We start from the raw sequence: 14261 nt of genomic DNA, 5'->3' as shown, positions 1-14261 counted from the left end.
ATTACACTAATATTACACCAAACCTCCTTTAGTACTAGAAAAAAAGGAATCTAATTACAATAATATTACACCAAACCTCCTTTAGTACTGGAAAAAAGGAATCTAATTACAATCATATTACACCAAACCTCCTTTAGTACTGGAAAAAATTTATCTAATTGCACTAATATTACTTCAAACCTCCTTTAGTACTAGAAAAAAAGGAATCTAATTACAATAATATTACACCAAAACCTCCTTTAGTACTGGAAAAAGGTAATCTAATTACACTCATATTACACCAAACCTCCTTTAGTACCGGAAGAAAGGAATCTAATTACAGTAATATTACACCAAACCTCCTTTCGTACTGGAAAAAAGGAATCTAATTACAGTAATATTACACCAAAACTCCTTTCGTACTGGAATAAAGGAATCTAATTACAGTAATATTACACCAAACCTCCTTTAGTACCGGAAAAAAGGAATCTAATTACACTAATATTACACCAAACCTCCTTTAATACCGGAAAAGAGGAATCTAATTACACTCATATTACACCAAATCTCCTTTAATACCGGAAAAGAGGAATCTAATTACAATAATATTACACCAAACCTCCTTTACTACGGGAAAAAAGGAATCTAATTACACTCATATTACACCAAACCTCCTTTACTACGGGAAAAACGGAATCTAATTACACTCATATTACACCAAACCTCCTTTACTACGGGAAAAAAGGAATCTAATTACACTCATATTACACCAAACCTCCTTTACTACTGGAAAAAAGGAATCTAATTACACTCATATTACACCAAACCTCCTTTAGTACTGGAAAAAAGGAATCAAATTACACTAATATTACACCAAACCTCCTTTAGTACTGGAAAAAAGGAATCTAATTACACTCATATTACACCAAACCTCCTTTAGTACTGGAAAAAAGGAATCTAATTACAATAATATTACACCAAACCTCCTTTAATACCGGGAAAAAGGAATCTAATTACACTAATATTACACCAAACCTCCTTTAGTACTGGAAAAAGGAATCTAATTACACTAATATTACACCAAACCTCCTTTAATACCGGAAAAGAGGAATCTAATTACACTCATATTACACCAAACCTCCTTTAGTACTGGAAAAAGGAATCTAACTACACTAATATTACACCAAACCTCCTTTAATACCAGAAAAGAGGAATCTAATTACACTCATATTACACCAAACCTCCTTTAATACCAGAAAAGAGGAATCTAATTACACTCATATTACACCAAACCTCCTTTAATACCGGAAAAGAGGAATCTAATTACACTCATATTACACCAAACCTCCTTTAGTACCGGAAAAGAGGAATCTAATTACACTCATATTACACCAAACCTCCTTTAGTACTGGAAAAAGGAATCTAATTACACTAATATTACACCAAACCTCCTTTAATACCGGAAAAGAGAAATCTAATTACACTCATATCACACCAAACCTCCTTTAGTACTGGAAAAAGGAATCTAATTACACTAATATTACACCAAACCTCCTTTAATACCAGAAAAGAGGAATCTAATTACACTCATATTACACCAAACCTCCTTTAATACCAGAAAAGAGGAATCTAATTACACTCATATTACACCAAACCTCCCTTAATACCGGGAAAGAGGAATCTAATTACACTAATATTACACCAAACCTCCTTTAATACCGGAAAAGAGGAATCTAATTACACTCATATTACACCAAACCTCCTTTAGTACCGGGAAAAAGGAATCTAATTACACTAATATTACACCAAACCTCCTTTAGTACTAGAAAAAAAGGAATCTAATTACAATAATATTACACCAAACCTCCTTTAGTACTGGAAAAAAGGAATCTAATTACAATCATATTACACCAAACCTCCTTTAGTACTGGAAAAAATTTATCTAATTGCACTAATATTACTTCAAACCTCCTTTAGTACTAGAAAAAAAGGAATCTAATTACAATAATATTACACCAAAACCTCCTTTAGTACTGGAAAAAGGTAATCTAATTACACTCATATTACACCAAACCTCCTTTAGTACCGGAAGAAAGGAATCTAATTACAGTAATATTACACCAAACCTCCTTTCGTACTGGAATAAAGGAATCTAATTACAGTAATATTACACCAAACCTCCTTTAGTACCGGAAAAAAGGAATCTAATTACACTAATATTACACCAAACCTCCTTTAATACCGGAAAAGAGGAATCTAATTACACTCATATTACACCAAATCTCCTTTAATACCAGAAAAGAGGAATCTAATTACAATAATATTACACCAAACCTCCTTTACTACGGGAAAAAAGGAATCTAATTACACTCATATTACACCAAACCTCCTTTACTACGGGAAAAAAGGAATCTAATTACACTCATATTACACCAAACCTCCTTTACTACGGGAAAAAAGTAATCTAATTACACTCATATTACACCAAACCTCCTTTACTACTGGAAAAAAGGAATCTAATTACACTCATATTACACCAAACCTCCTTTAGTACTGGAAAAAAGGAATCAAATTACACTAATATTACACCAAACCTCCTTTAGTACTGGAAAAAAGGAATCTAATTACACTCATATTACACCAAACCTCCTTTAGTACTGGAAAAAAGGAATCTAATTACACTAATATTACACCAAACGTCCTTTAATACCGGAAAAGAGGAATCTAATTACAATAATATTACACCAAACCTCCTTTAATACCGGGAAAAAGGAATCTAATTACACTAATATTACACCAAACCTCCTTTAGTACTGGAAAAAGGAATCTAACTACACTAATATTACACCAAACCTCCTTTAATACCAGAAAAGAGGAATCTAATTACACTCATATTACACCAAACCTCCTTTAATACCAGAAAAGAGGAATCTAATTACACTCATATTACACCAAACCTCCTTTAATACCGGAAAAGAGGAACCTAATTACACTCATATTACACCAAACCTCCTTTAATACCGGAAAAGAGGAATCTAATTACACTCATATTACACCAAACCTCCTTTAATACCGGAAAAGAGGAATCTAATTACACTCATATTACACCAAACCTCCTTTAATACCAGAAAAGAGGAATCTAATTACACTCATATTACACCAAACCTCCTTTAATACCAGAAAAGAGGAATCTAATTACACTCATATTACACCAAACCTCCTTTAATACCAGAAAAGAGGAATCTAATTACACTCATATTACACCAAACCTCCCTTAATACCGGGAAAGAGGAATCTAATTACACTAATATTACACCAAACCTCCTTTAATACCGGAAAAGAGGAATCTAATTACACTCATATTACACCAAACCTCCTTTAGTACTGGAAAAAGGAATCTAATTACACTAATATTACACCAAACCTCCTTTAATACCGGAAAAGAGGAATCTAATTACACTCATATTACACCAAACCTCCTTTAATACCGGAAAAGAGGAATCTAATTACACTCATATTACACCAAACCTCCTTTAATACCGGAAAAGAGGAATCTAATTACACTCATATTACACCAAACCTCCTTTAGTACTGGAAAAAGGAATCTAATTACACTAATATTACACCAATCCTCCTTTAATACCGGAATAAAGGAATCTAATTACACTAATATTACACCAAACCTCCTTTAATACTGGAAAAGAGGAATCTAATTACACTCATATTACACCAAACATCCTTTAATACCGGAATAAAGGAATCTAATTACACTAATATTACACCAAACCTCCTTTAATACCGGAACAGAGGAATCTAATTACACTAATATTACAACTTTGCTGTTTTTGATAAACGTGATCTAGAGGAACATGTTTAAGTGTAAATCAATTGCTTGTGATTGTTAATTGTCTGTAATTAACATTTTTAAACAAAAGTTGTTGTTTTTTTTTGCATATTCTGTCCATGAAGTGAGTACTTCCTGGTATTAGAGTTCTAAAATGTGAGGAAAGTTCAGATTAGCTGCATTCTAAATGTCTGCTGAAGGTTCAGACTGTCTGCCATAGAATTATTGTGGATAATTCATTGATCAGACAAACTATTAAAGCAGGTAAACGAACCCCTCCTCCTGTCTGAGACATGAATGACCTACAATAAGCATTCCAATGGTTTTAGTTCAGTTTTCCCACAGTGCATCAGTAAGTTTCTTTGCTTCATAAATTAAATGCGTGGGGTCCAGCTGAGTGGACAGTTTTACAACTCCATGAAAAATAGGTTCAGAAGGAAATTTTCTTTAGGCATGTTTTTTTTTTTCATACCTAAAGAGGAATAGAAACACTCAGGAATAAAAATCTTGATCGGGGGTCTCATAATTCATGCATGAAAGGGTTAAGTACTCGATATTGTGGATTTCTACACAGTATTGTGAACACACTGTAGCTTCAGCTTGTGATCATGAGGTCTGGTCCACCTGGTCCACCTGGTCCATCTGGTCCACCTGGTCCACATGGTCCATCTGGTCCACCTGGTCCACCCGGTCCACCTGCTGGAGCCAGCACACAGGTAAGAGATGGAAGAACAAAAGCAGGAACAGGAGTCCTCTTGTACAGATCAGGAGGTGTCAGGTTAGAGATGTCAGGATTTTAACCTTGGTCCTGTGCTTAAAGCAGGGCTGTCAAACATGTGGGCCGGGGGCCAAATGCAGCCCACCAAAGGTTCCGATGCAGCCTGTGGGATGAATCTGAATTCCAGAGTCCAGGCTGTGGAACTCATTTTAGTGTGGGTTCCACATCCAGACCAATCTGATCTACAGTCCAATAAGAACAGCAGAAGAACCCACACAGAAGAACCACTGCAGATTTACTACTGGGTTTGATGGAAAATAATATGACATTATGCCGATAAACTTCACATTTTTGTCTGTTTTGGTGCAAAAAATAACATGAAATTCTGAAACTCTTTCCATTTCCAAACTCTCCTGTACCAATAAAATGTGACTAACCTGAACACATGTGTCCAACCTGAAATGTCTGTATTAAATTCAGTCCAGTTTGAACTCTTTCCTTCCTGTTCCTCAGTGTTTAGTGTCTTTGGAGATCTGGTCCAGAATGTACTTGGACTAATGAGAAGTGGACGAAGAAGATTGGGAAAACTGCACTGATTTTTCTGAAGAAATTTCATTTTTTTCAGGTTATTCACATCTTTTTTGTTTGGACAGTTTATAAAATTAAATATCTTCATAATTTAATGTTTTGGTTTTTTTTTGCACTAAAACAAAGACAAAAATGTGCAGTTGTCATTCTTTCTGGGTTCTTCTGTTCTTCTTTTCCTGGTTGGGTCTACTGCAGATCAGATCGGACTGAATGTGGAACCTGACAGAACAGCAGTTTAGAACCCTGATTTAAACCAACACTGGAGTTTTTTGTCCGTCCAACTCTATTTTCCAGGTCATTTTGGTGGAACATCAACTCCCAGTAGATCCAGTTCCACTTGGTCATGGCTCTAGAGCGTCTGGATCTCCTGCACTGACATGATGCAACTTCTGGTTAAAGAACACAGTTTGAATAAGGTCAATCTCAGCCCAGGCACAGTGAAACAGAGCAGCGCAGCCTGTCACAGACTGTCTCCCCCTGTCTGTGGGTGAAGTTCCAGGCAGTGGTTCAACCAAAGCCTTTACCAAGGAGACACACAGCTTCTGTGTTGACATGAAACAAGGGCAACCGTTGACTTCTACTATTTGACAAGCAGAGAAAAAGGGTTGCACCGTTCCTGGAGGTACTGCAAAACCAGGTCAGTGTGTGGAGTGGACGGAGCAAGCCCCTACTCCAACTCCCTGATCCACAAACCAACTTAATACATGGTTCCCAGATAGAGGACGTATCAGACATTAGACTGATTAGAACAGATACTACAGTCGATCTGAGCAAAAGGCCGAGAAGCAACGGGGACATGAGCGGCCCATTCTCCCTGTTGTAATTCTCCATCATGGGTTAACGGAGTGGAACAAAGGGTTAAAGGTGGACGTTTGGGTCTGTAAGGGTTAAAGGTGGACGTTTGGGTCTTTAAGGGTTAAAGGTGGACGTTTGGGTCTGTAAGGGTTAAAGGTGGACGTTTGGGTCTGTAAGGGTTAAAGGTGGACGTTTGGGTCTGTAAGGGTTAAAGGTGGACGTTTGGGTCTGTAAGGGTTAAAGGAGGACGTTTGGGTCTGTAAGGGTTAAAGGTGGACGTCTGGGTCTGTAAGGGTTAAAGGAGGACGTTTGGGTCTGTAAGGGTTAAAGGTGGACGTCTGAGTCTGTAAGGGTTAAAGGTGGACGTTTGGGTCTGTAAGGGTTAAAGGTGGACGTCTGGGTCTTTAAGGGTTAAAGGTGGACGTCTGGGTCTTTAAGGGTTAAAGGTGGACGTTTGGGTCTGTAAGGATTAAAGGTGGACGTCTGGGTCTGTAAGGGTTAAAGGTGGACGTTTGGGTCTGTAAGGGTTATAGGAGGACGTCTGGGTCTTTAAGGGTTATAGGAGGACGTCTGGGTCTTTAAGGGTTATAGGAGGACGTCTGGGTCTTTAAGGGTTATAGGAGGACGTCTGGGTCTGTAAGGGTTAAAGGAGGACGTCTGGGTCTTTAAGGGTTATAGGAGGACGTTTGGGTCTGTAAGGGTTAAAGGTGGACGTCTGGGTCTTTAAGGGTTAACGGTGGACGTCTGGGTCTGTAAGGGTTAAAGGTGGACGTCTGGGTCTTTAAGGGTTAAAGGTGGACGTCTGGGTCTGTAAGGGTTAAAGGTGGACGTTTGGGTCTGTAAGGGTTAAAGGTGGACGTCTGGGTCTTTAAGGGTTAAAGGAGGACGTCTGGGTCTGTAAGGGTTAAAGGTGGACATCTGGGCCTTTAAGGGTTAAAGGTGGACGTCTGGGTCTTTAAGGGTTAAAGGTCGACGTCTGGGTCTGTAAGGGTTAAAGGTGGACATCTGGGCCTTTAAGGGTTAAAGGTGGACGTCTGGGTCTTTAAGGGTTAAAGGTGGACGTCTGGGTCTGTAAGGGTTAAAGGTGGACGTCTGGGCCTTTAAGGGTTAAAGGTGGACGTCTCGGTCTGTAAGGGTTAAAGGTGGACGTCTGGGCCTTTAAGGGTTAAAGGTGGACGTCTCGGTCTGTAAGGGTTAAAGGTGGACGTTTGGGTCTGTAAGGGTTAAAGGAGGACGTCTGGGTCTTTAAGGGTTAACGGTGGACGTTTGGGTCTGTAAGGGTTAAAGGTGGACGTCTGGGTCTGTAAGGGTTAAAGGAGGACGTCTGGGTCTGTAAGGGTTAAAGGAGGACGTCTGGGTCTTTAAGGGTTAACGGTGGACGTTTGGGTCTGTAAGGGTTAAAGGTGGACGTCTGGGTCTGTAAGGGTTAAAGGTGGACGTCTGGGTCTGTAAGGGTTAAAGGAGGACGTCTGGGTCTGTAAGGGTTAAAGGTGGACGTCTGGGTCTGTAAGGGTTAAAGGTGGACGTTTGGGTCTTTAAGGGTTAAAGGTGGACGTCTGGGTCTGTAAGGGTTAAAGGTGGACGTTTGGGTCTGTAAGGGTTAAAGGTGGACGTTTGGGTCTGTAAGGGTTAAAGGTGGACGTTTGGGTCTGTAAGGGTTAAAGGTGGACGTCTGGGTCTTTAAGGGTTAAAGGTGGACGTCTGGGTCTTTAAGGGTTAAAGGTGGACGTCTGGGTCTGTAAGGGTTAAAGGTGGACGTCTGGGTCTTTAAGGGTTAAAGGTGGACGTCTGGGTCTGTAAGGGTTAAAGGTGGACGTCTGGGTCTGTAAGGGTTAAAGGTGGACGTCTGGGTCTGTAAGGGTTAAAGGTGGACGTCTGGGTCTTTAAGGGTTAAAGGTGGACATCTGGGTCTGTAAGGGTTAAAGGTGGACGTTTGGGTCTGTAAGGGTTAAAGGTGGACGTTTGGGTCTGTAAGGATTAAAGGTGGACGTCTGGGTCTGTAAGGGTTAAAGGTGGACGTTTGGGTCTGTAAGGGTTAAAGGTGGACGTCTGGGTCTGTAAGGGTTAAAGGTGGACGTCTGGGTCTTTAAGGGTTAAAGGTGGACATCTGGGTCTGTAAGGGTTAAAGGTGGACGTTTGGGTCTGTAAGGGTTAAAGGTGGACGTTTGGGTCTGTAAGGATTAAAGGTGGACGTCTGGGTCTGTAAGGGTTAAAGGTGGACGTTTGGGTCTGTAAGGGTTAAAGGTGGACGTCTGGGTCTGTAAGGGTTAAAGGTGGACGTCTGGGTCTTTAAGGGTTAAAGGTGGACGTCTGGGTCTTTAAGGGTTAAAGGTGGACGTCTGGGTCTTTAAGGGTTAAAGGTGGACGTCTGGGTCTGTAAGGGTTAAAGGTGGACGTTTGGGTCTGTAAGGGTTAAAGGTGGACGTCTGGGTCTGTAAGGGTTAAAGGAGGACGTCTGGGTCTTTAAGGGTTAAAGGTGGACGTTTGGGTCTGTAAGGGTTAAAGGTGGACGTCTGGGTCTTTAAGGGTTAACGGTGGACGTCTGGGTCTGTAAGGGTTAAAGGTGGACGTCTGGGTCTGTAAGGGTTAAAGGTGGACGTCTGGGCCTTTAAGGGTTAAAGGTGGACGTCTGGGTCTGTAAGGGTTAAAGGTGGACGTCTGGGTCTGTAAGGGTTAAAGGTGGACGTCTGGGCCTTTAAGGGTTAAAGGTGGACGTCTGGGTCTGTAAGGGTTAAAGGTGGACGTCTGGGTCTTTAAGGGTTAAAGGTGGACGTCTGGGTCTGTAAGGGTTAAAGGAGGACGTTTGGGTCTGTAAGGGTTAAAGGTGGACGTCTGGGTCTTTAAGGGTTAACGGTGGACGTCTGGGTCTGTAAGGGTTAAAGGTGGACGTCTGGGTCTTTAAGGGTTAAAGGTGGACGTCTGGGTCTGTAAGGGTTAAAGGTGGACGTTTGGGTCTGTAAGGGTTAAAGGTGGACGTCTGGGTCTTTAAGGGTTAAAGGTGGACGTCTGGGTCTGTAAGGGTTAAAGGTGGACGTTTGGGTCTGTAAGGGTTAAAGGTGGACGTTTGGGTCTGTAAGGATTAAAGGTGGACGTCTGGGTCTGTAAGGGTTAAAGGTGGACGTTTGGGTCTGTAAGGGTTAAAGGTGGACGTCTGGGTCTGTAAGGGTTAAAGGTGGACGTCTGGGTCTTTAAGGGTTAAAGGTGGACGTCTGGGTCTTTAAGGGTTAAAGGTGGACGTCTGGGTCTGTAAGGGTTAAAGGTGGACGTCTGGGTCTGTAAGGGTTAAAGGTGGACGTCTGGGTCTGTAAGGGTTAAAGGTGGACGTCTGGGTCTTTAAGGGTTAAAGGTGGACGTCTGGGTCTTTAAGGGTTAAAGGTGGACGTCTGGGTCTTTAAGGGTTAAAGGTGGACGTCTGGGTCTGTAAGGGTTAAAGGTGGACGTTTGGGTCTGTAAGGGTTAAAGTTGGACGTCTGGGTCTGTAAGGGTTAAAGGAGGACGTCTGGGTCTTTAAGGGTTAAAGGTGGACGTTTGGGTCTGTAAGGGTTAAAGGTGGACGTCTGGGTCTTTAAGGGTTAACGGTGGACGTCTGGGTCTGTAAGAGTTAAAGGTGGACGTCTGGGTCTGTAAGGGTTAAAGGTGGACGTCTGGGCCTTTAAGGGTTAAAGGTGGACGTCTGGTTCTGTAAGGGTTAAAGGTGGACGTCTGGGTCTTTAAGGGTTAAAGGTGGACGTCTGGGTCTTTAAGGGTTAAAGGTGGACATCTGGGTCTTTAAGGGTTAAAGGTGGACGTCTGGGTCTGTAAGGGTTAAAGGTGGACGTTTGGGTCTGTAAGGGTTAAAGGTGGACGTCTGGGTCTGTAAGGGTTAAAGGAGGACGTCTGGGTCTTTAAGGGTTAAAGGTGGACGTTTGGGTCTGTAAGGGTTAAAGGTGGACGTCTGGGCCTTTAAGGGTTAAAGGTGGACGTCTGGGTCTGTAAGGGTTAAAGGTGGACGTCTGGGTCTGTAAGGGTTAAAGGTGGACGTCTGGGCCTTTAAGGGTTAAAGGTGGACGTCTGGGTCTGTAAGGGTTAAAGGTGGACGTCTGGGTCTTTAAGGGTTAAAGGTGGACGTCTGGGTCTGTAAGGGTTAAAGGAGGACGTTTGGGTCTGTAAGGGTTAAAGGTGGACGTTTGGGTCTGTAAGGGTTAAAGGAGGACGTCTGGGTCTTTAAGGGTTAAAGGTGGACGTTTGGGTCTGTAAGGGTTAAAGGTGGACGTTTGGGTCTGTAAGGGTTAAAGGTGGACGTTTGGGTCTTTAAGGGTTAAAGGAGGACGTCTGGGTCTGTAAGGGTTAAAGGTGGACGTCTGGGTCTGTAAGGGTTAAAGGTGGACGTCTGGGTCTGTAAGGGTTAAAGGTGGACGTTTGGGTCTGTAAGGGTTAAAGGTGGATGTTTGGGTCTGTAAGGGTTAAAGGTGGACGTCTGGGTCTTTAAGGGTTAAAGGTGGACGTCTGGGTCTTTAAGGGTTAAAGGTGGACGTCTGGGTCTGTAAGGGTTAAAGGTGGACGTTTGGGTCTGTAAGGGTTAAAGGTGGACGTTTGGGTCTGTAAGGGTTAAAGGTGGACGTTTGGGTCTGTAAGGGTTAAAGGTGGACGTTTGGGTCTGTAAGGGTTAAAGGAGGACGTCTGGGTCTGTAAGGGTTAAAGGTGGACGTCTGGGTCTGTAAGGGTTAAAGGTGGACGTCTGGGTCTTTAAGGGTTAAAGGTGGACGTCTGGGTCTTTAAGGGTTAAAGGTGGACGTCTGGGTCTGTAAGGGTTAAAGGTGGACGTCTGGGTCTGTAAGGGTTAAAGGTGGACGTCTGGGTCTGTAAGGGTTAAAGGTGGACGTCTGGGTCTTTAAGGGTTAAAGGTGGACGTCTGGGTCTTTAAGGGTTAAAGGTGGACGTCTGGGTCTTTAAGGGTTAAAGGTGGACGTCTGGGTCTGTAAGGGTTAAAGGTGGACGTTTGGGTCTGTAAGGGTTAAAGTTGGACGTCTGGGTCTGTAAGGGTTAAAGGTGGACGTTTGGGTCTGTAAGGGTTAAAGGTGGACGTTTGGGTCTTTAAGGGTTAAAGGAGGACGTCTGGGTCTGTAAGGGTTAAAGGTGGACGTCTGGGTCTTTAAGGGTTAAAGGTGGACGTCTGGGTCTGTAAGGGTTAAAGGTGGACGTCTGGGTCTGTAAGGGTTAAAGGTGGACGTGTGGGTCTGTAAGGGTTATAGGAGGACGTCTGGGTCTGTAAGGGTTAAAGGAGGACGTCTGGGTCTTTAAGGGTTAAAGGAGGACGTCTGGGTCTGTAAGGGTTATAGGAGGACGTCTGGGTCTGTAAGGGTTAATTGTCCTGTTTCTACATCCAGACCAGATCTATGTAATAAAGACAACAATGAAATGATAGATTATTGATGAGGACTATTCCTCCTGTGGTCCTCTACTACATGTGAAACTGTATCTGTGTTCCATTACATCTGTTCTATTTACTCTATTACTCACCTCTACATTATTACAGTGTACTATGAACCCACTCCACTGTACTGATGGAGCTGTGGTGCCCTCTGGTGGAGAACTACGGCAACTGAAATCAGGTACAAGTAATACTACATTAAATTGTCTGTTTATTATAATACCACACAATGTTCAGGTTAGTGTAATTGTTGACAGTTAACTTTCTTTTCTTCATCATATCATGAGGCCAAAGTATGAATGCAAACCCCCACTGTCAGCAACTATACAGGTTTAATTCCCACATTTACAGATTCACAGAGGTTAGACAACCATAATGCAATAGTTGAACTCCTCCATGGGTGGACCATGTCCTTGGTTGTGGTGTCTCCTCTGCCAGGTACATATGATAGTGACAGCTGACAGACACAGCACTCACTGACAGAGCCACCATGTTGGGTCAGGGTCATCAGTCAGACTGGACCAAAGCCACACTAGAACAGGTCCCGTGTGTGGGTAGGATTATGGAGCACAACAAGTCCTCCTGTCCACACTCACACAGCTGAGGCAGCTCTGACTGCATTACAACTACATTTACCTGCAACAATGTACACGCTGTCAGGACTTCCCTGGCTGTCACTTCTGTTTCCTGTTTACGTCCTATTGGTCTAGAGTCTGAACTACAGCTGCACCTCCTCTGGACGGCCACTAGTGGGAGACAAAAAGATCCACTGGTAATAAGAGAACAGGCTGAAAAAAGAAATAAATCACACTAATACTGACCAAGTATTTAACTGGGTGGAAATGTTACATTTATAGAATATGTAGAAAAAAAAGGCAAGAAACAAAGATGCATCAGTCATCGCTGAGAACAGGTTATTATTATTAATGAGAATAATAATAATAATAATAATAATAATAATAATAATAATAATAATAATAATAATAATAATGATAATGATAATAATAATAATAATAATAATAATAATAATAATAATAATAATAATAATATAAGTGGTTCTTGTTTAATTCTAATATAAATCATTCAGAAATCATCATTGATTTCATTGATATCATTAATCACAGTTTACAGTGTTTTTGAAAGATGATAACACACACAAACACACGCTCACACACAAACAAACACACACGCACAAATACATGCACACACACAAACAAACACACACACACACACACACACACAAACACACACACACACACACACACAAACACACACACACACACAAACACACACACACACACACACACACACACACAACACACACACACACACACACACACACAAACACACAAACACACACACACACACACAAACACACACACACACACACACACAAACACACACACACACACAAACACACACACACACACACACACACACACAAACACACACACACACACACACACACAAACACACAAACACACACACACACACACACACACAAACACACACACACACACACACACACAAACACACACACCTGGTAAAAGTTTATGTGAAGGAATAAAGCAGCAAACTCTGGTTCTGTGAGTGGAAAAGTAATAATGGACCAAAACCCAAACCAAAGACAGAAGACCACCTGAGCATGAACCAATCTGAAAGCATCTGCTTAGACTGAAACTATTACTGAGAACAAACATGGACAACAGTTCAGTCCTTGTTGTTTTAATCATCTGTGAACTGGACATTTTTCAGTGTCACATTTGAAGATAATTCCAGAAGTGGACGTTTGTGGACCAAAGTTCACCTGGTGTGATGGTCCTGATGGAGCTGCACTGACTCCTCCAGACCAGCAGAGTGCACTGCAGGCCTGTGTCCTGGAGGACTCAGACCCATTGGACATGTGGAACCTTCCATCCCATCCTGGACCACAGTGTGTCTGAGTGTGTGAACGGCTGTGTGTTTGACAGACACTAGAAGGAGGAGTTTCATTACCTCATTACACAGACTTTTTCTACTGCAAAAAAGAGCAAGAAAAATCGTTCACAATGTTGTTTTTGGTGAACACACAAATCCACTATTTTTACCTTTGTCTAAAACTGAAAAACTCATTGACCTTGTGGAATTCAAAACTATTCAAATAATGTATGAAGCAAAGAATAACTTTAACTCCTGGACAATATTCAACAAATGTTCTGTGAAAGAGACGGAGGTTATGATTTAAGGGGAAAATTAAATTTAAAGATTCATAAAGTACACACTAGGTTTAAAAGTTTGTGTATGACCATCTGTGGAAGAAACTGTGTGTGGAGATCAAACAAATATCAAACAGAATTCAGTTTAAAAAAAGATATTAAGAATTGATTCTTGAGAGGTCCAGTATTTAATAATGACACTGAGGCCTGTTTGTTTCTGGATGATGTTGAACTGATAAATCTGCTGGAATTAGGGAATAAAACTGTTGAACAGTTGAGTCTGTTTGTACGACTGCACTGACATGAACAGACTGGTGTGGAGAATTCAGTTACTGCAGTATGGATTAGCTGTGGTTCGATGCTAAAATTAGGAAAATTGTTTTGTTTGACTCTTGTATTAAGTTGGTGATAAAGGTGTAAAAGCCCTGAGAGGTTGTATTAAATCAGTTTAGACTTCTTCTTCCTACTCCTTTTGCAAAATTCAGACTTGTATGTGCTGAAGATAGATTCAGTCCATTTAAATGTTTTATTTTGTTTTGTTTTGTTTTGTTTCTTTGCATGTTCTAAATAAATAAATAGTGATCACTTTGCTTTGTTTGTGTGTTTGTTCATCTTTAGTGGGTCAAAAAGGGTCAAGTGCGGTTTAAAACAATAATAATTTGAATAAGAATAAGAATGGGACAAATATTTGAGAAACACAGAGGTAGAAGATTTTAAAGTATTACTACAATA

The 14261-nt window shown here is 41.3% G+C and overlaps 2 non-coding genes across 2 annotated transcripts; both read right to left on the bottom strand.

Moving 5' to 3' along the window:
- Positions 1-5729: 5729 nt before the first annotated feature.
- LOC115414452 (U2 spliceosomal RNA) lies at positions 5730-5919 on the bottom strand. The gene has a single exon (XR_003934654.1). It is a non-coding gene; the product is annotated as a U2 spliceosomal RNA (small nuclear RNA).
- A 5697-nt stretch (positions 5920-11616) lies between these two features.
- Positions 11617-11780, bottom strand: LOC115414437 (U1 spliceosomal RNA). Its single transcript, XR_003934640.1, has one exon. It is a non-coding gene; the product is annotated as a U1 spliceosomal RNA (small nuclear RNA).
- Between the last annotated feature and the right edge of the window lie 2481 nt (positions 11781-14261).

The sequence above is a fragment of the Sphaeramia orbicularis genome, chromosome 22 (genome assembly GCF_902148855.1).
Source record: "Sphaeramia orbicularis chromosome 22, fSphaOr1.1, whole genome shotgun sequence".
Classification (NCBI taxonomy): domain Eukaryota; kingdom Metazoa; phylum Chordata; class Actinopteri; order Kurtiformes; family Apogonidae; genus Sphaeramia; species Sphaeramia orbicularis.
The sequence above is the reverse complement of the archived record's forward strand: the minus strand, read 5'-3'. Positions and strand labels throughout refer to the sequence as shown.